The sequence below is a fragment of the Bos indicus genome, chromosome 4, assembly GCF_029378745.1.
Source record: "Bos indicus isolate NIAB-ARS_2022 breed Sahiwal x Tharparkar chromosome 4, NIAB-ARS_B.indTharparkar_mat_pri_1.0, whole genome shotgun sequence".
NCBI lineage: Eukaryota > Metazoa > Chordata > Mammalia > Artiodactyla > Bovidae > Bos > Bos indicus.
The window spans coordinates 118,203,449-118,224,464 of NC_091763.1; the positions used below are offsets into that span (position 1 = coordinate 118,203,449).

The following is a 21,016-nucleotide window of genomic DNA, read 5'->3' on the forward strand; positions in this document are numbered from 1 at the left end:
ACAGTAAGACCCCCAGACCACATCTGCCGTGCGCACAGGGCCCAGCTCAGCAAAACTGCACACGATTTCAGGGTCAGAGTCGACGGCGGGGGCATCGGAAGACTCTGGAAATAAGTGACAACTTCCTCCCCCGTCGGCCTCCCCCGAGGATCCCTGCCTCACCCTGCAGCAGTGGCCATACCCCAGGGCTCCTTCTGGACGCCCCCCTCTAGAGCACCCCAAATTCACGTTCAAGCTGCTCCCAAAGGCCTGCCGGGTTTCCAATAAAGGGGCCGCTGTCATGCACTTCCTGACAGTCCGTCTCACCAGCTGAACCCGAGACCCCGCACACACGCCCACCCCCACCCAGCGGCCTCAGTGATCTTACGACCACAATCTGAGCTGGTCACCATGTGCCCCAAACCTCCAATGTCTTTCCAAGACCCCCTAGATCAACCCCACACCCGCCCCTGCCCCCGCGTGAGCCTCCGCCAAGCCCACAGCCCGCGTCTCTGGCCCTCCTCCCACCCCAGGGTCTTTGCACAGGCTGCTCCTCCCACAGACTCCTCCGCCCTGGGCTCCGCTCCACTGAATGCCGCACACCCACGAAGCTCCCCCAGCCCCTCTGTGCCCTCACACGCTCTGCTTCTCCAGGCAGGTGACACTCACGTTCTAGTGGGATTAACTGGCTAACGTCCACGCTCTGGCAAGAATGCCTTCTGATGCTTGCGCGTCCTCTCTGCCCAGCACAGCTCCACTTCCTGCTGAAGTTCCCAGTGGGTGAATAAGCAAGCCAATCAAAACAATCAATACATTAATTCCACGGTGCATGCGACCCAAGTGAGCTCCAGCGGGGGAGTGGATTTCTCGCCAGGGTCGTGTGCTTACTGACTTAAGCCGACCATGGCATGTCAGGGCTTAGTCCTAGGATGATGCACGACCGCCTGGGTGAGGCGGTCTGTGGTGTCAGCACAGATGCAGTGGGGAGAAGAGCCCACTGTGAACAGAGCAGCTGAGCACGCGTGCGATCCGGGCCCCGACCGTGGAGGTGAAGCGCCCCCGGAGTCACACCAGTGGGCCACCTGGTTGCCAGCATCTGGGGACCAGGGAGACCCGCTTCTACAGACCACTGGCCCTGGAAGGAGGACGGACCCCAACAGCCCTGGCCGGGAGGGAGGGAGCCGGTCTGCCGCTGGCCCCTCACCACCCCTCGCTGCTCCAGCCCAGGAGAAGTCAGGGCCCACAGAGGGTGGCCCCCAAGTCCAGCACAGAGAGCCTGTGAGTGGCCCAGAAGGCTCGAGAGAGGGCCATCAGCACCCTTATCATCCCTGCGGTCCCGCCTCCAAGGGCCGAGCATCACCCTTCTGACCCCTGCAGCTTCCTCATCCAGCGGGTCCTCGCGGGCACTCGATGTGAGACTTGCACACACGGGCCTCGTGCCCAGTGCTGAGGATGGGCACCCCAGGGCCTCCGCTGGCTGGCACACTCCCCCATCCCACAGTCAGCACGACCCCTGATGGCGGGCTGGCATCCTAACCTCTCAGGGGCTCATGTCTCTTCCCCTTTTGGCTCTTAGGAGGTCAGCAAGGAAACTGCAGGCATTTGAGAGCAACTCGCACACCTCCACACTCCCAGGACATGCTGCCAAGCCAGAGTTCTAAGCTAATCAGGTGAACCGACATGACGGCACGCTGGGTGAGTCGAGGGCTGGCCCCCAGTGCATTAAGAAGTTTTAGAGCTCGCTGGCAAGCCCCAACCTCAAAACCCTGATTATTTATTTATGCCCTTTTTTGTCTAAGAAGTTAAATCCCCAAAGCATCTCAATTTAGATCAAAAGCAATTTACCAAACTTCACCTGGCACACCTGTGCCTGGTGACTCGTTAATTACCCGCTTAGCATCTCCGGCTGCATGGAGGCGCAGCCGCACCGGCCACAGGGGGAGCCTCTGACACCCGCTCCCGGACAGAGCCTTCCAGAACGCCCGAGGTGTGCACCCGAGGAGGCTCACCACAGCCACGTGCACTTCTGCAAATTGCTTTTATTTTCCAGGGCGAGGAACTCAGAGCACCCAGCAAACAGACCCATAAATGCAAGTGAGCTTGCTGACATGCTTCTTGGCTACCTGATCAAATTATGTAATGGCACTAATATATCTTATCACCCGTGATCTATCGCACACAGGATCATCAAGTCCTGGCACCCCATTTATTTCTCCAGAGCCCTTGGTTTCCAATTTGGCATTAGAATATTAGGAATAACAATAATTACTTGCTTTTTACACTGCTTCAAACGAAAGAAATCATTAAATTGCACACATGAAAAGATGATCTCATTTCTAAGATGTCTCTCTCAGCTTGCCTGCCCTTTGGTTTTCCTTTCCTCCTTTCTTCTTTTTTCTTTTTCTTTCTCTTCTTTTTCTCCCTTCCTTCCCCTCTCACACACTCTAAGCAATCATCAAAGTATCTTCTTCTGGAGCATAAGCAGTGGTTACGAATGCCAAGCAATTAAAAAGAAAGGGAGTTTATTACAGCAACCCAATGCAAAAAAAATTTTGTCTTTTCGGTGTGACGAGATGGAAAGCATGACCTTTACCGAGCTCCAGAGGCATGCGAAGCGCTCAGTGCAGCGCAGTACGCCGTGTCCCAGGCTAGAAGCTTCTCCACCTTAATTTGCTCCCTGCTTTTTAAGTTCAACTCAGAGAGAGCTGAATAGGCTGCCTGCTTTGAGAACATCTAGAAAATTAAGATTACAAAATGTATTGGCTTCTGGAAGTCAGTAGCAAAGCCACAGCTCAGTGCCTCGTGACAGTGGCTTTCTGATCCTCCCCAAAGAAGAAACCACTCCCCTTAAGCCCCCACAGTTCTTTATTTTTATCCCTCCCACAAAACTCGCTGCGTTTTAACTTGTAATTGTAATTATGTCCCAGCTCATTCATTATGCCGTAAGCCCCTTTAAAGCCAGATTCTATCGCTGACTCCTCTCTGTATCCTTCCCTGCCCCAAACTGCCTCAGTCCCTGCCCAGGGAAGAAGCAGTTGGTCCAGCTGCGGTGGGGCCGCTAGGGTCTCACCCCAGGGTCTTTATTCCCCTTCAGAACTCGCGGCATCTTCCCTACCAGCATGTATTTCCAATGGTGCTTCCTGTTTTAAAGCTTATCTGGAATGTCTTCACAATAATTGGGATAATAATATCCCACCCCGCCCCGTGGCAATCCTACCCAGAGACAAGATCCCGATGTGTTAGACTGGAGATAAAAAGTACACAGAGAGGAAAAGAAAGCGATCCTGACCATCACAATCAAGAGAAGCTTATCACTGTTGTTCAGTCGCTCAGTCGTGTCCGACTCTGAGTGACCCCATGGTCTGCAGCATGCCAGGCCTCCCTGTCCATCACCAATGGACAAAGCTCCCAGAGATTGCCCAAACTCATGTCCATCAAGTCGGTGATGCCACCCAACCATCTCATCCTCTGTCACCCCCTTCTCCTCCTGCCTTCACTCTTTCCCAGCATCAGGGTCTTTTTCAATGAATCAGCTCTTCTCATCAGGTGGCCAAAGTATTAGAGCTTCAGCTTCAGCATCAGTCCTTCCAGTGAATATTCAGGGTTGATTTCCTTTAGGATGAACTGGTTGGATCTCCTTGCAGTCCAAGGGCCTCTCAAGAGTCTTCTCCAACACCACAGTTCAAATGCATCGATTCTTCAGCCCTCAGAAAACAGGAAAACGAATAATCCCAAAAACCATCTGTGCAGTTCAGCTCAGTCGCTCAGTCGTGTCCGACTCTTTGCGTCCCCATGGACTGCAGCACACCAGGCTTCCCTGTCCATCACCAACTCCTGAAGCCTGTTCACACTGATGTCCATCGGGTTGGTGACACCATCCAACCATCTCATCCTCTGTCGTCCCCTTCTCCTGCCTTTAAACCAACTCCCTTACAATTTACACTGGAAGTGACAAATAGATTCGAGAGATTAGATCTGATAGGCAGTGTGCCTGAAGAACTATGGACGGAGGTTCATGACATCGTACAGGAGGCAGTGATCAAGACCATCCCCAAGAAAAAGAAATGCAAAAAGGCAAGATGGTTGTCTGAGGAGGCCGTACAAATAGCTGAGAAAAGAAGAGAAGCAAAAGGCAAAGGGGAAAAGGAAAGATATACCCATTTGAATGCAGAGTCCAAAGAACAAGGAGAGACAAGAAAGCCTTCCTCAGTGATCAAAATCCATAATGAATAATAAATCCAGAGGCTGCAGGAATGACCTGCCTGGTGCGTGTCCCTGTTCTCGTTCAGATACACTTTGCCTGGATGTGGAACTAACAAAATACAGTGTCCGCAGAGCGTCCTAGAACCCGTGGGTGTGTGCGCACCAGACAGTCCTCACCATGGTCTAGATTGTTTGAGCAGAAAAGACGTGTCTGTGTTCACTCTGTTCCACGGGGTAACTGGTATCACAGCCACGCGTGGTCGCTGTGCTGAGCTGCAGCGAATGAAGCTCTGGCGTGGGAACCAGCGTCAAGCCCCCTTGCACGTGGAGACCCCGGGCATCCCATGCCATGTCCACAGCCTTGGCGCCTTCCTCTTACTCTGTCAATGGACAGGGCTGGAGTCAGAGCGCTTCAGACTGGACTGCAACCGTCCAAGGAGAGTTTTATCCTAATAGACACCCCAGGGCCTCCAACGGGTCACGCAAACACCACAGGTACTGGCGGGTGGACTCTGCTCCCCTCTTCCATCTCAGAGGAGCTCCAGGATCCAGCCAGAGGTGGGAAACAGTCATTTGAGTTACAGCCGCTCGACACACCGAGGGTCCAATCACCCGGAACTGGTGAGGGAGGCGGTGTCAGCACCCCACCTTCTGGGGGGACACATGCCCCCTACTCCCAGCCAATGGACTTTACACAAAGTCGAGTTCCCTGCGTGGCATGCCCAGAGCTCTTCCCTCTCCACTCCTGCCTAGAAGTAAGCTGCTCGTGGCTAAAAACACAACCGAACAGACCAGGCAGCAGCCACTGAGCTGAGTGAGTGAGGGCACCTCCGGGGGGTGCGGGCCCGTGTCCTTGGCCAGTCGTCCGTCACGGAGCCGCACGGCACGAGCACACAAGGGCCACGAGAGGAAAGCACTGCAGGTGAACGCTGCCCCAGTTCTGGGGCACTGAGCTGTGATCCAGGCGTCGGCGGGTTGTGCCTTCTGGAGACCCTCCTCCAGGCCCTCCTGCTTCCTGTGGCCACCAGCAAGCCAGGGCACTCCCGGGCTGTACCCTCTGCCCTTGGCATCAAGGGCTTCCACGTGCGCCTCTGTGGCTGTGCCCTCAGGTTTAAAGCCCACTGGTTAGCCCAGGCTGGCCACGTCTTGAGATCCTGAACTGAGTCACATCTGCCACGACCCTGTTTTTCAAATCAGATCGTGTTCACGGGTCCCCGGTGACGGAAGCCCACAGAGCCCACACGCACTCTCTCCCGACCCCTGTTCCTCCTGGCTGCGCCTGTGCTGGGCTGTCCTTCTGTGCTGGCTCTCCCCCAGCTGCAGTGAGCGGGCCGCTCTTTGCTGTGGTGTGCGGGCTGCTTGCTGCAGTGGCTTCTCTTGTTGCGGCTCCCAGGCTCCAGAGCACAGGCTCAGTGGCTGTGGCACACAGGCTCGGTCATTCCCAGGCCGAGTCTCCTGCACTGGCAGGCCGATTCTTCACCGCTGAGCCCCCAGGGAAGCCGTCAGGACCCTTAAAAGCCCTGGAGCCTTTTCCCTTGTGTCTTCTATACCTTCTCGGGAGCCTAACAATGTGGCGATCTCCATGAGGACGTCCGATCTCAGCCACTGCCAGTTGACACCACCACTGACTGGCTGTTCCCTCAGAGCAGGCTGGACTTGCCCGTCCAAACTCCTGGAGAGCGAGAACAAGGGGTTTTTCCCTACAGAATGGGCATACATTAGGACCTGAGCGTTGAAAAGTTTTCTTGTGATAGTTTGTAGTGGTTGTTGTTCAGTCGCTCAGTCGTGTCCAACTCTTTGCAACCCCATGCACTGCAGCACGCCAGGCCTCCCTGTCCATCACCAACTCCTGGAGTTTACCCAAACTCATGTCCATTGAGTCAGTGATGCCATCCAACCATCTCATCCTCTGTCGTCCCCTTCTCCTCCTGCCCTCAGTCTTTCCCAGCATCTGGGTCTTTTCCAACGTGTCGGTTAGCGGCATTGTTTCCGCAAGATCAGATGTTGTGAATGTGGAGAAGAGAGGAGAGAGACAGGAGACGAGGAATCATCTCTCCAAACAGTCACTCCACCCAGAGCTGGGCACTCACCTGCACACACCCTGCACAGAAGAGAGGAGGGCGGAAGCCGGGCCGGTCCGCAAGCTTGTGACCTGACTGGGGGCTCACCCTGGCCCAGCAGAATCGGGGCACTTGCACGGCCATGACGGGACCCCTCGCATGGCTGTGACCAGCACAGAAGGGCAGAGTCCCTCCACAGACAGGACAGGGGAAGACATCCCGGAGGAAGTGGGCTGTGGAGGGAGAGGACACTTACTGCCAACGACCAGCTTGTGAAAAGGTTCAGCGAGATAAAGCTTGGGGGATCCTGCAGGTTTGTGTTGGGACAGAAAGCGGGAGAAGACGAAGCTTAAAGTGCAAACTGCAGCTGGTCTGGAAGCCGCCTTGCACCTCTATCCTGTAGGCAACGGAGCTTGTAAGCTCCTCCACCTCCTGGGCCTGGGGAGGAGCCCTGCCTGCCCCGCAGCGTCTCTGCTCACAAAGGGCAGGCTGCCGTGCCCGTGGCGGTCTGGGGGACCAGCACCCCCAGACCTGTGCACTCTTCACCCACGCAGTCACCCCACCTTCACTTTCACTTTCTGCTCAGCGGCCTTTTGTACGCAAGGCCAGTTTTGGCAGTCAGCTATTTGGGGACTGGAAGTAAGCCCCGGTCACACATTAGAAGTAATCAGAATAAAGCAGGTCGTAAAACCTCGCTTGGTAACTCATGCTGTATTTATAACATGTAAATAAGTCATGGATACTCCAGCTGTGCAGAGAGGCTGCAATGACAGGGTGAATAATAACACGATGAAAGGTTGTCAAACTGCAGTGTGTCGACTGCAGGGAAGATTTTAAGGCTTCATTTAGGAAGAGAGCATGACACCAGACTTACGAAAGGGGAGGAGGTCCCAGCCGGCCGCTAGAGCAGACAACGCTGTGAGACGCACAGTGGGGCAGGACAGCGGGGGACCGGAAGCAGCCCACTGACCCTCCTTCTAGAAGGGCCTCAGGTTACCACGCCTCTCGCAGGAGACACTCAGACCTTTGAGCAGAGGAACTGGAGGCATCTTGCATGAAAACTCTGGGGAAATACAAAGGGATAGTTTCATGTCAAACAGTTATTGTCAGGGAAAGAGAAAAGAGCCTCCAGGCACTGGAAAGACAGTGGAGGAAGGTCCCCCTTGGGGTTCCTGCACTTCTTTCTCCTCCTGATTTGAATGTCAGTCTCTGGGTGTCAGGAAGGTGTTTGGAAAGCAACAATCCCCTATGAAAAAAACAGGGCTGGCAGAGAGCAGAGGTCACGGGGCAGCGGAGGAGGCTTAGGCCAGAGCCTGGCAGGCTGGGGGCACGTCGGAGAGTCTGCACTTAGAGCAGCACTGCTTCCGGCTCCCCCAGCCCAGCAGCTCAATGCAAGAAAGACAGACGACTTGGACGAGGTTCAGAGCCGAGCGGAGCAACAACAATACGAAGAGGCTGGCTTCAGGGATTGATTTAGGAGGAAAAGATTAAGGCCGCCAAGTGTGTGCAGCGCTCCTAATCGTGGACTAAGCGAAGACAAGATAAACATCATCAGATATTTAAAGGGTAGAAGCAGCGAGGATAGAAGGGGATTATTTAGACGAGATTCTCCATTTATGCAACACGTCGTAAACTGTCATAAAGAGCTATCAGATGAGGACTTGGCTCCCTCAGAGGACTCGGGGGTGAACTTCAGCGGAAACTCCAGAGGCCGCACTCGCCGCCCTCCCGAGAAGTAAGGAGGCCCCGGAGGGCGGCCCTCCACCGCAGTCTGAGCGGTGCGTTCACACTGGGACACGCCGGGAGTGACCTGGAGTCGCTGCTCGGCCCATCGTGATCTCCGGTTCTTTCCCGGGGCCTGGGTGCGAAAGGGAGGCTGCCGTGCTGCCCCGCCCCCTGGGAGGCCACGCCCCTGCACGGCGCTGCCCCGCCCCCTGGGAGGCCACGCCCCTGCACGGCGCTGCCCCGCCCCCCTGGGGAGGCCACGCCCCTGCCCCTGGTGCTTGGACCGCAACTTCGTGGCCTCCGTCTCACCCACCCACCCAGGTACCGCCGTTTCTCACCATCAGTGGACCCCCCAGCGCTTGGCCAGCTCTGGTCACCTTCACGGTTCTTCTTGGGCTGGGTTTGGTTCTGCCCTGCGTCTGCTCCGGCCCTTTAGTGACCCTCGATACGTGGCAGGGGTTCTCTCTTCTGGATGGTCATGTTCGTCGGCCCGCACATGAAACCAGGATATCCTCCCGTTAATTAAAACCCCCTTTTGTGCTCCATGAAAGAGTATTTAAATTTTCTTCTGACGGTCTTTATGCATTCTCTGTCAGGTTAAGTTCTGGATGCTGAAGAGCTGGTGGCTATTCTGATGGTGCCTTATTTATACTATATAACCCAACTGTTTGCTACTGATGAGGAAAAACACTACTGAGAACTGTAGGTTAATTTTATTAATAATCCAGGTTCCTTACTAGGCTCTGTTTGGTTTCAGTAATTTATTCATTAATTCTGCTGGGTTTTCTCTATAGATAATCATATGAAAAATGACAGTTTCGCCTACCTTCTCACATTTTTATACCATACATCCTTGTATTTGACATGTACTATTTCTCTGTTCAGGAGAGATGTTGAAAATTAACACAGATAACAGTCATCCATGTCTTAATCCTGGGCTTCCTCAGTGACTCAGAGGTAAAGAAACCACCTATAAAGCAGGAAACACAGGAGATGTGGGTTTGATCCCTGGCTAGGGAAGATGCCCTGGAGGAGGGCGTGGCAACCCACTCCAGTATTCTTGCCTGGAGAATCCCATGGACAGAGGAGCCTGGCAGGCTGCAGTCCATGGGGTCGCAAAGAGTCAGGCACGACTGAAGTGACTGAGCACGAAAGCACATGTCTTGATCCTAATCACAAAGAAATGATCTAAGGTTTTCCACAAGCCACACTGCTCACTGTTCATTTCCGTTTGTGCAGACCTTCTTCCAGAGACACAAAAGGGCGGGCTAAGTCACTCAGCCACGTCTGACTCGTTTCGACCCCATGGACTGTGGCCCACCGGGCTCCTCTGTCCATGGGATTTCCCAGGCAAGAATACTGGAGTGGGTTGCCATTTCCTCTTCCAGGGGATCTTCCCATCCAGGGATTGAACCCAAGTCTCTTGCGTCTCCTTCATAGGCAGGCAGATTATTTCCCACTGGGCAAAAGGGGCCAGGTACCAAGGAGCTACTGTGACCAACGCAGTCCTTACTCAGAGCAGGAAGCAGAAGCCACCAACCAGACCCGCTGGGAGGCGGCTTCGGTTTGCAGTCGCCGAAATGAACAAGCGGTTGTTAGCTGTTCATTATCGACTTGGCCAACTAAAAACTGAATCCCTCACACCATTGGGAAAACCTCTCACTTCTCCATATTTTGTGTGCTTCCCACAGACTTTGCTAAAATGCTGACGGCCTTCACACCATATGATCAAGGATGGCTTCTCCCCCATTATCCAGCATGCTGTGTCCGTCCTTAACGGCTTGGATTATGTTATCTATTTATTTAGCAACAGATGGTGTGGTTTTTTTGAAGGCAAGGATGAACTCAGACGCAGGCTAGTATGTTTTTTTAGTTCTACAACTTCTTGTGATTCTAGAAACCGTATCCTCAATCTGCACTGAGTGAAATCTCCACCATCCCTGTTCTCCAGCGCATGTCCTCAGTTCACCTCATCAGGTGCATGCGATGGCTCCTCCCCGGCAAGGAAGGCCAAGAGGTTGGTCCCCCGAGAGCAGACGGGGCCCGGCCTGGGGTCCCTCCTGCACTGCGTCCTCTGTCCTCTGCTTATGCATCTGGGCACACGTGGTAACACCTTTCCGCACTCTGCCCCCTTCCGCCGTCCTTGGGGTGAGAAGGTCCAACAGGCACGTCCACTCTCATGTCCAACCCTCCTTTCCTCTGTGCTGCATGCGTGGAGATGGCGCCACTTGAGTAGATTTCTGAGGATGCTGTGAAATCAAGACCACACAAAGACCTGCAGGGCCCAAGAGTTCCCCAGAGGATTGTTGTTCCCCTGTATTTAGTGCAATCGAAACATGCATTCTGCAAAATAAAGAAGCTCAACAAGACCTGGGGGTCTCCTGACAGTTCAAAGCTTTAAAAAAATCAGTTCTCCCCAAGACTGCCTTTTCTCTCTGGACTGTGGAGCCTTGGTTTGGGGGGACCTAGAAAAGACCCTGATGCTGGTAAAGACTGAGGGCAGGAGGAGAAGGGGGCAACAGAGGGCGAGATGGTTGGATGGCATCACCAACTCAATGGGCAAGAGTTTGAGCAAGCTCCAGGAGATGGTGAAAGACAGGGAGGCCTGGCATGCTGCAGTCCATGGGGCCACAGAGAGTCGGACACGACTGAGCCACTGAACAGCAACAACCACCCAGATGGCCCTGGGCTGGAGGGAGGGCTCCTCCTCCGTGTGAGCTGAGGCTGCAGCTGAGGCCCTCCCCAGGCTCTTCTCCAGTGGCAGGTGACTCAGGCTGGGTCTGGGTGTCAGAGTCTCCTCTTCACTGGGACTCAGCTCTCACTGGACCCAAGAAGATCATTCTAAAAATCCTCGCATAAATCCACAGTGCCTGGAACCTGGGCATCTGGGAACACACCTTCAGAGGCACCAAGCTCAAACATCAATGAACAAAGAAGGTGAAAGAGTGATGGCTACAGTCACGTGCAAGCCCCCCATGTCTGCGACAGGGACGCAGGTGAGCAGTCTGGCTGCAGTGTCTGCAGGGAGCCTGTTGTGCAGGGGAAGGACAGCCTGGGCCGGGCTCAGCAGGGCGCCCACCCTACCGCAGGCACATGGATGCAGAGACCGCCACCCACTGGCCCACCCTCACGGGGAGCACCCTTCCCAAAAGCCGTCACACACTCTAGCTTCCTGAGCTCCAAGTCCCTGGGCGGGTCCCGTTGCCCCATCTTACAGGCAAGGAGACTGAGGCTCAGCACAGTGAAGATCCCTCCTATTCCAAGGGCCAGTGCCGGCTGATGACCAGGCTGGGAATCCGTGTCCCCAGCCTCTCCCAGAGGTCGGTCCTCAGCGCAGGGCCTCCTTCCCGCCCACACGGCGTTCACACCACACCCAGCAGCAGGCTGCCCACCGCCGACAGTGTGTGAGGCTAAGGCTGGGCCCCTGCGTGTAGGCTCAGGGGCCAAAAACAAACCTGCCTCCTAATGGGCACAGCGATCAAATAAACATGAGGGAGAGAGCCTCGTGCGCTGATGTCCTGACTTCGGGTCACATTAAAGTGCTGTGTCACTGACCGCACTGCTGCAAGGCCCCCGCTTGACCTAAGGACGCAGCTGAGGACTTTAAAGATCCGTTTGGACCCACCAGGGAGGAGGGGGCCACCGCCACTGGTCTACACCCAGGACCTGAAAGGACCCAGGTAACTACAGCTCATAAAACTGTGCTACCCCTTCATGCATGTGAAAGGGCAGCTGACGCGAGGTGATGGAGACCAGGGCAGAGCTTTCTGGACGTGACTGCGAGCGTTAGGGGGTTTCTGTGTGTGTGTGTGGGGGGGGGGTGGTGACATTTAAATACATACGAAGCACTTCAAATGTGATGAGAATGTTGGGAATAGTGGAGGAGGGAATAGTAAACCTCCAGTATTCTTGCCGGGAGAATCCATGAACGGTGTGAAAGGGCAAAAAGATATGACACCGGAGATGAGCCCCCCAGGTCAGTAGGTGTCCAAGATTAAATTACTGGGAAGAGCAGAGAAACACTCCAGAAAGAAGGAAGAGGCTGGGCCAAAGCTGAAACGATGCACAGTTGCAGACGTGTCTGGTGGTGAAAGTAAAGACCGATACTGTAAAGAACAATATTGCACAGGAACCTGAAATGTTAGGTCCATGCATCAAGGTAAATTGGACATTGTCAGGCAGGAAATGGCAAGAGTGAACAGTGATACTTGAGGAATCAGTGAATTAAAATGGATGGGAAAGGGCAAATTTAATTCACATGACCATTATATCTACTACTGTGGGCAAGAATCCCTTAGAAGAAATGGAGTAGCCCTCAGAGTCAGCAAAAGAGTCCGAAATGCAGTACTTGGGTGCAATCTCAAAAACAACAGCATAATCTCTTGTTCGTTCCCAAGGCAAACCATTCAATACCACAGTACTCCAAGTCTATGCCCCAAGCACTAATGCCGAAGAAGCTGAAGTTGAATGGTTCTATGACGACCTATAAGATCTTCTGGAACTAACACCAAAAAAAAAAAAAAGATGTCCTTTTCATCATAGGGGTCTAGAATACAAAAGTAGAAAGTCATTTGGCATTGGAGTACAAAATGAAACAGGGCAAAGGCTAACAGAGTTTTGTCAAGAGAACACATTGGTCATAGGAAACACCCTCTTCCAACAACACAAGAGATGACTCTACACATGGACATCACCAGGTCAATACCTGGTCAATACCTAAACAGACTGATTATATTCTATGTCGCTGAAGATGGAAAAGCTCTATACAATCAGCAAAAACAAGACTGGGAGCTGACTGTGGCTCAGATCATGAACTCCTTACTGCAAAATTCAGGCTTAAATTGAAGAAAGTAGGGAAAACCACTAGACCATTTAGGTATCACCTAAATCAAATCCCTTATGATTATTCAGTTCAGTTCAGTTCAGTCACTCAGTCGTGTCCGACTCTGCAACCCCAGGGACTACAGCACTCCAGACTTCCCTGTCCATTACCAATTCCTGGAGCCTACTCAAACTCATGTCCATTGAATCAGTGATGCTATCTAACCATCTCACCCTCTGTCGTCCCCTTCTCCTCCTGCCTTCAATCTTTCCCAACATCAGGGTGTTTTCCAGTGAGTCAGTTCTTTGCATCAGATGCCCAGGAGTTTCAGCTTCAGCATCAGTCCTTCCAGTGAATATTCAGGACTGATTTCCTTTAGGATGGACTGGTTGGATCTCCTTGCAGTCCAAGGGACTCTCAAGAGTCTTCTCCAACACCACAATTCAAAAGCATCAATTCTTCGGTGCTCAGCTTTTTTAATAGTCCAACTCCCTCATCCATACATGACCACTGGGAAAACCATAGCTTTGACTAGATGGACCTTTGTTCGTAAAGTACTGTCTCTGCTTTTTAACAGTGGAGGTGACAGATAGATTCAAGGGATTAGATCTGATAGACAGACTGCCTGAAGAACTATGGACAGGCGTTCTTAACATTGTACAGAAGTGCTGATTGAGACCGTCCCCAAGAAAAAGAAATGCAAAAAGGCAAAGTGGTTGTCTGAGGAGGCCTCACAAACAGCTGAAGAAAAAAAGAAGTGAAAGGCAAGGGAGAAAGGGAAAGACACACCCACCTGAACACAGAGTTCAGAATCCTAGGCTTACAACCATGAATGTCTTCCCCAATCTTCATCTATCGTAAGGAAAAAGTACAAATCAAAAGACATCTCTTCTCAGAACAGACACAATTTTATAGTAAATATTTCAGACTAAAGGCATCATTGGCTCAAAGGACATGAGTTTGAGCAAACTCCGGGAGACAGTGAAGGACAGGGAAGCCTGGGGTGCTGCAGTCCATGGGGTCACAAAGAGTCAGACACGACTGAGTGACTGAGCAGCAACAGCAAACAGCAACAGTGCTATCCAGAGGCTAAACTGGAGACCCCAGGGGGCAGTGGAGAGGGGCTGTCCACCCTGTGTGTGTGGTGTGCAGCTGGGAGGAGAAGGCAGCTCCCCAAACTGGAGAGTCCCCACAGACGAGCGTGACCACGGGCTCATGACCGCCCCACAGCACCGAGTGACGGACGGCAGAGAGGGTCGAGTGTCCCTGCTGACCGCAGCCAAGGCTGGTGCTGGGGACGCGCTCGTCCTCCAGGCTCTGGGAGGAGAAGCAGCGCAGAGAGCCGGGCTGCAGGCTCCAGCCCCAGAGCACCTCTCGCCCTCCTGGAGTCAGCACAGTCACAGCACCCTGCCCTGGGCCACATGTGCCAGTCAGGACGACACCGTAACACACAGCGCACAGCAGGCAAGACACTGGTGCAGGGGTGCGCACCCGTCAAGAATGTTCCCTTCAACGCACTGACAACCAACGTGTAGGTTTGCAGTCTGGGCTCCTACATGCTCCAGCTTTACACCCCAGTTCACAACAAGGGACCTTCACCAGCTCCTGGGTGGGCTGTGGACACACATGTGGGATGTACAACCGATGGCGTTATGCTCTTGGTTCTGTTTTCAAAGGATATGCATTTCCATGTCACAAAACCACACCACTAAAGGCAGTGAGGGCTGAGCCCGCAGGAGTGGACACTTAGTCAGGAGGCTGAGGAGTGACGAGGAGACAGATGGGGCACAGAACCGCCCCAGAGCCCAGGGGCGTGGGAGGACAAGGCTGAAGGAGACTGGACTGAGCGTGAAGGGCCGTAAGCGCTGTAAGAACAAGGCCACGAGATTCAGGACTTAGGAAGAGATGTGCATGCCTGCTTAGTTGCTCAGTCATGTCCAACTCTGTGTGACCCCATGAACGGCATCCTGCCAGGCTCTCTGTCCATGAGATTCTTCAGGCAAGAATACTGGAGTGGGCAGCCATTCCCTTCTCCAGGGGATCTTTCCAACCTAGGAATCAAACCCAGGGAAGCCCACCAGGGCTTCTCCCACCAGGGAAGCCCAAGAATACTGGAGTGGGTAGCCTATCCCTTCTCCAGGAGATCTTCCCGACCCAGGGCTTCCCTGGTGGCTCAGCTGGTAAAGAATCCACCTGCAGTGCAGGAGACCCTGGTTCAATTCCTGGGTTGGAATGAAACCCATCACCAAATAAGCATGAGTGGAGATCTCGGACAAGACGCTGGTCCTCCCGAGGCCCCAGTCTACTCAGCAGAAGCGAGAGGAGCCTGGGACGTGAGACCAGGAGCTGTGCCAGACGGCGCCCCCCTCCCAGGCCCTGGGCCCGCAGAGCCACTAACCTCCCAGAGGATCTGGAGGGCTGACCTGGAAAGAAAAGGACACGCCACAGACAGCATCAGTGCCGCTGGAAGAGTTTGATCCGAGGGCCCGTGTCTTTTAAGAAAGAGATGGTTGCTAAAAGCGTGAGGACCAGAATTACAAGACTAAGCGACAGAAGGCTCAGAAAATTATCCCACGGTGACCTGGCTGGCCCACCACCCCGGGTCCCAGGGGCTCGTGGCCCAGACCACTGAATTCCCTCCGGGTCCCCAGCCTGGCCACGGCGAGATGTGTGTCCTGCTCCCATGGGCCCCGAGACGCCCATCCTGGCCCTTCCTCGTGATGATGCCCTTTGTCTGCACTGTCCGACCGTCCACCAAAGCCCACCGATGCTGAGATGTCTGCCGGGCCCCAGCATCGGAATTAATGCCTTTCGGGAACTGAGTGGGTTCCCTCGGCCCAAATCTCGGCCTCGGCTGCCCCGGCTCTGTCCCGGGGCCAAGCACCTGCCCCACCGGGGGAAGTGTCTGTTTTGCGGGCCAATGACTCATGGCATCCTCCCTGAAGCCGGACCCCACAGCCTGCAACACAAAGTTCATTTAAATCCCCATTTACGGGATCCATCACTGAGCTGGCATAAAAGACACTTCTTTGGATGCTCGTAATATGGTTAGAAAACTACGTTTCAACAACAACACACAGAGACTCTACAGGAATTCAGCGGAAAGGGAAGAACATTTCAGGAAGATTTCATGCAAGGAAATTTCAGGGACTTCCCTGGTGGTCCGGGGGTTAAGAATCCACCTTCCAACACAGGGGACGAGGGTCCGACCCCTGGTGGGGGAAACTGAGATCCCACGTGCCCACGCAGCACAGCTGGAGAAGCCCGACCGTCACAGGGACCAGCCTGCGTGTCTCGACGAGGACTCAGCGCTGCCAAAATAAATCAAATCAAATCAAGAGGAAGTCTGAGCGGGAACTTCAAGAAGGGGATCGGTTTGGGAGAGTTGGGTAAAAAGTAAGGATTTTTAGCAAGAAAACATCCCGTTGAAAGTTGTGGAGTTAGAAAGCTCCAGGTGTGGCCAAGAAGCCAGGCGGTCACCCGACACAGACCAGGAAGCCAAGGGGAGCAGGCGTGCCCGGGGACCCAGTACCTCAGTGGACAGGACAAGGCCCCCGCCCTGGGGCAGATCACATCCTCGTGACCAGGCACCTAGAGGAAAAGGTTCACAGAGGCGGTGACAGGATGGGGGCGGTGAGAGGAGGGCAGAGCAAAGAGGAACCCCAACCTCGGGGGCCCCAGGCCTGCTTGCCCACGAGAGCTGGGGTCACAGCCAGAATCCCCTGGGGCCTGGCACTGGAACTGGGCATTTACAATCTTCATCTGTACCATGAACACATCTCACGCAAGAACTCTGTGACCATGGCTACATCCTGGTGTCCAGGTAACATTTCTGGGATTCACAGGAGGATCTAGACAGCTGTTCATCGTGGTTTCTGCACAAGTGGCAACCACGTGTATTTTTCTCCTGTGATGAAGGGAACCTCTGGACACATATGCCTCTCACAGAGGGAGTACAGGTGAGCCCTGCATGCCCACGGTCTGAAAAGGACTGCAGGTCCCCCCAAACCATTTCCCGTCTCCTGGAATCTGTGACTAGAGCAGGGTGAAGTCCCAGCCCCGAGCGCACACCTGCGATTTAGGAAGCGTTTTGGTTAGGAAGCCTGGAGGTTGGTCAGGAAAAGGAGCGAAAAGGCGCGGACAAGCACGGGGGCTTCAGGGGGCGGGGCTCCAGGGGGAGGGGGTTGCTCCTCCCCTGGGGGTGGGTGCAGCAGGGACCAGGGTCCCGGGACAGCCCCAGGAATGCCACCGTTCCCGGCTCCATCTTTTCCTGCTTCTGCCCTGGAAGGACAGCTCCAACCTCAAGACCCTCGGAGGCAGCGAAGACGCACAGGGTGTTAGGAAGTGACCTCAGCACATCGGAGACCCCAGGTCTTGGTGGAGATGATGAGGAGAGGTGAGGCTCAAGCGGTGGGGTGGCAGCTGGGCCCCGGCAGGTGAGGGCCTGGAATGTGTGAGGCCCTCCGACAGGTATCGAGGAGCAGTTGTAAAGAGATAATTCAGGCAGCGAGGAATTGCAGTTCAAAGCCAGTGACACAGAGAGAAACCTGAGATTCCAAGTTCAAAGTCGCAGCAGCGAGAACAAATTGCCGTGCGTCTCAGCCGCGAGTATGGCTGGGTGCGCGCTCCACCGGCTCCCGGGGTTCGGGTGGGGCCAGGCTGGAGGTGCGGCTCAGCTTTGAAGTCCCCAGAAGGCTGGGGGCCTGCATCCCGGCGGGGCGGGGCCCAGGAGGACAGAGCATCAAAGACGCCTCCCTCCACGTTTGCTCAGGGCCGGGCTTTCTCCAGTTACAGCTGCCTAAACCATTGTGTAACCCACTGTTTGCTTAGGTTTAACGCAGAGTTAGAATTCTGGTTTTGTTTCTCACTTAGGAAAGAAAATCACTTTGTAGAGGGAGGTTACTAAATAAAACTTGGAGAACTGTATTCAGCCTCATAAGATGACTTTTGGCTTGAATTTGATCCCTGGTGGGTGACTGAGAGGGTATAGAATTTCCAGGAGACTAGAAGCCATTTGAAAGACATTCCTCTTGAGTAGTAACCTGCCGTGGTAACCACAGAAGACATTTCTGCCTGCCCAGCTCCAGGCAGAGTTCTGGGGGCCCCACATCATGGCATTCCTTCACTGGTTCAGGAAACACGACGGTGCCCATTGTCAACTCAGCTCTGTGCTGGGTCCTATGGATCCAAGGGTACAGAAAACACGTCGCCACCTTCAAGGACTTCAAAGGTAATAAAACAAGCCATTTGAGTGTTTCCAGCAGTTAGTTCAGTTCAGTCGCTCAGTCATGTCTGATTCTTTGCGACCCCATGGACTGCAGCATGCCAGGCCTCCCTGTCCATCACCAACTCCCGGAGTTTACTCAAACTCATGTCCATTGAGTCGGTGATGCCATCCAACCATCTCATCCTCTGTCATCCCCTTCTCCTGCCTTCAGTCTTTCCCAGCTTCAGAGTCTTTTCAAATGAGTCAGTTCTTCGCATCAGGTGACCAAAATTTTGGAGTTCTAGCATACTGAAGCCCAAGATAGTGAAGTGAAAGTTGCTCAGTCATGTCCAACTCTTTGCAGCCCCATGGACTATACAGTCCACAGGATTCTCCAGGCCAGAATACTGTAGTGGGTTGCCTTTCCCTTCTCCAAGGGATCTTCCCAACCCAGGGATCTAACCCAGGTCTCCAGCACTGCAGGTGGATTCTTTACCAGCTGAGCCACAAGGGAAGCCCAAGAATACTGGAGTGGGTAGCCTGCCCCTTCTCCAGAGAATCTTCCCCACCCAGGAATCAAACCTGGGTGCAGGGGTCTCCTGCATTGCAGGTGGATAGCAGCTGAGCTATCAGGGAAGCCCTCAGACCAATTAAGAAAAGTCAAACCCCCGAAAACTAGACCTTTGAGAGTAAATATGGCAGAACAGGGGTGAGCCCAGGAGGGGACGGCACAGCACGGTTGCACGGTGCTGTCTGCAATGGGAGAGGAGGCTTCCACACGGAAACGTCTGATGTCGCCGTGGACACAGGACTCACAGTGCACGCGTGTTCAAGGCGCCTGGGGCGACGTCTTCATATGTGTATCCATCTACTGAGAGTTTAGGCCGCCCCGAGGTCTAGTCCATAGCTAGGCTTCCACTGGAGCACGTGACTAAGCTGGAGCCTCCTGGCGTGAGTTCTGTCTCCAGATCAAGACGCTTGAGCTGACGTCAGACTGGATGTCACCCAACATCCCCTGCAGAGACAGGACCATGGTCGCCCAGCATAAAGGGCCTGCTTATTCCCTGTATCACTTATTTTACGATGACCCATATGTCTACAGGAAAGAAAGTCTGAGGCCCCAGGAGTACGACGTGTGGGAAGGAGACCCTTTCCCCTCAAGTGTTCACTGAGCACATCCTTATCTGTCTCCCACTGAGCTGCAAGATGACAGGGAGACAAGACAATCTGAGAGACTGCTCCCATCCCCAGACACCCTGACCTTGCAGCTGAGATGCAAAATGTGCCTTCACAGAAGTGCCAAATGGCTTGAAACTGGCAAAAATAAAAATGCAGTGAGGTTTCGAAAAACGGGGAAATTAATACAGGCTGCCGTGGCCAGATAAGACCTTATGGAAGAGCAGGTACTGGAAAGGCCCTGAGAACTGCAGAGTTCCACAGATGCAGAGGAGACAGTGGCCAGAACTGGGTTTCATCGCGTGTCATCTAAACCAGAAGAGACTGGAGCGTGGGTGGGAGAGGGAGAGTGGGGGAGGGAGACGGCTCGGCAACCGGAGGACATCTGCCTCTGGACAGGTTCCTACGTCCCTCACTGGACTCTACTGTTCCCAGGACACTGACACCTTACACTCTGGAACCAGAGATAAACTTCAGATCGGAAAGAGCAACAGCATAACATGCATTGCATCCTTGGCCTAAGAGCTTAAACAATTAAGTATCAGTGGCTACTGCAGAAAGCTGAAATCATACATGGATATCACCATGCAGATGGGTGGGAAACCATGAAGACCAGAGGGAAAACAGAGGTACCCCCAAGGGAGACCCTGGCCCCAGGGAGGGATGGACCGTCCTCAGGGACAGGGACTGGGGGGGCAGGTGGGAGAAGGAACAGGCTCAAGGGGACCAGGGTGGTGAAAGCTGAGCCTCTTCTGAAGCACCGCCAGGCGACAGGTCCAGCACTCCCATGTCACGCTGGGCACCTGCTCTCGGGACACCAGTGTTACACGTGACAGCTCAGGATTGGATCAGAAACACACCGATTATACCACAGCTCTTCCTAGTCTTACAGGCACACGAAGGTGACTTATCATACACCCAAATTCTATCTCCATCTCAGCAAAGGGACATGCCCTTCCTGTCGGCCGCTCTGCCAAAATCACCAGGCTCCTCCAAGACATTTCTTCTCCCAAACCCAACATCCATCAGCAACACACGAGATGGTGCCTGCAAAGCACACCTGGGTACAGCAGCTGGTGCGGCCCCACCTGAGCCCCCACGGTCACTGCTCCCCTGCGTTCGGGCGTACTTCCGCCCTGGCCCTGCGACCCATCACCAAAACACAGAACGTAACAAGTGGTGAGCACACGGAGAAGTTAGAGCCCTGGGGTCTTCTGGTGGAAACAGCCCATAAGAGACTAAATACAGAATTACTGTGTGACCCAGCCACTCCCCTCTGAATGAATTACCGCCGTGACGCCACTCACCGCCTCTGAAATCCACGTACCACTGAGACCCACCCACGCCTGAGACCCACTCACCCCCGAGACTCACTTACTACTGAGACCACACCCACCACTGAGACCACACCCACCCAAGAGCCACCCACCAGACCACACCCACCCCTGAGACCACACCCACCCCTGAGACCCACTCACCATTGTAACCCCACTGAGACCACACCCACCCCTGAGACCCACTCACCACTGTAACCCCACCCGCTGAGACCCACCCATCAGTGACCACACCCACCACTGTGACCACACCCACCACTGTGACCACACCCACCACATTGACCACACCCACCGCTGTGACCACACCCACCACAGCGACCACACCCACCACTGTGACCACACCCACCACAGCGACCACACCCACCACTGTGACCACACCCACCACAGCGACCACACCCACCACTGTGACCACACCCATCGCACTGACCACACCCACCGCTGTGACCACACCCACCGCTGTGACCACACCCATCGCATTGACCACACCCACCGCTGTGACCACACCCATTGC

The 21,016-nt window shown here is 54.2% G+C and overlaps 1 long non-coding RNA gene across 1 annotated transcript; it reads right to left on the minus strand.

The window, feature by feature from the left end:
- Nucleotides 1–530: 530 nt before the first annotated feature.
- On the minus strand, nt 531–20,539 carry LOC139182819 (uncharacterized). The gene is made up of 4 exons (XR_011566391.1): nt 20,479–20,539; nt 18,812–19,010; nt 8,306–8,435; nt 531–7,305 (listed from the first exon to the last, which is right to left on the minus strand). It is a non-coding gene; the product is annotated as an uncharacterized lncRNA (long non-coding RNA).
- Nucleotides 20,540–21,016: the final 477 nt, after the last annotated feature.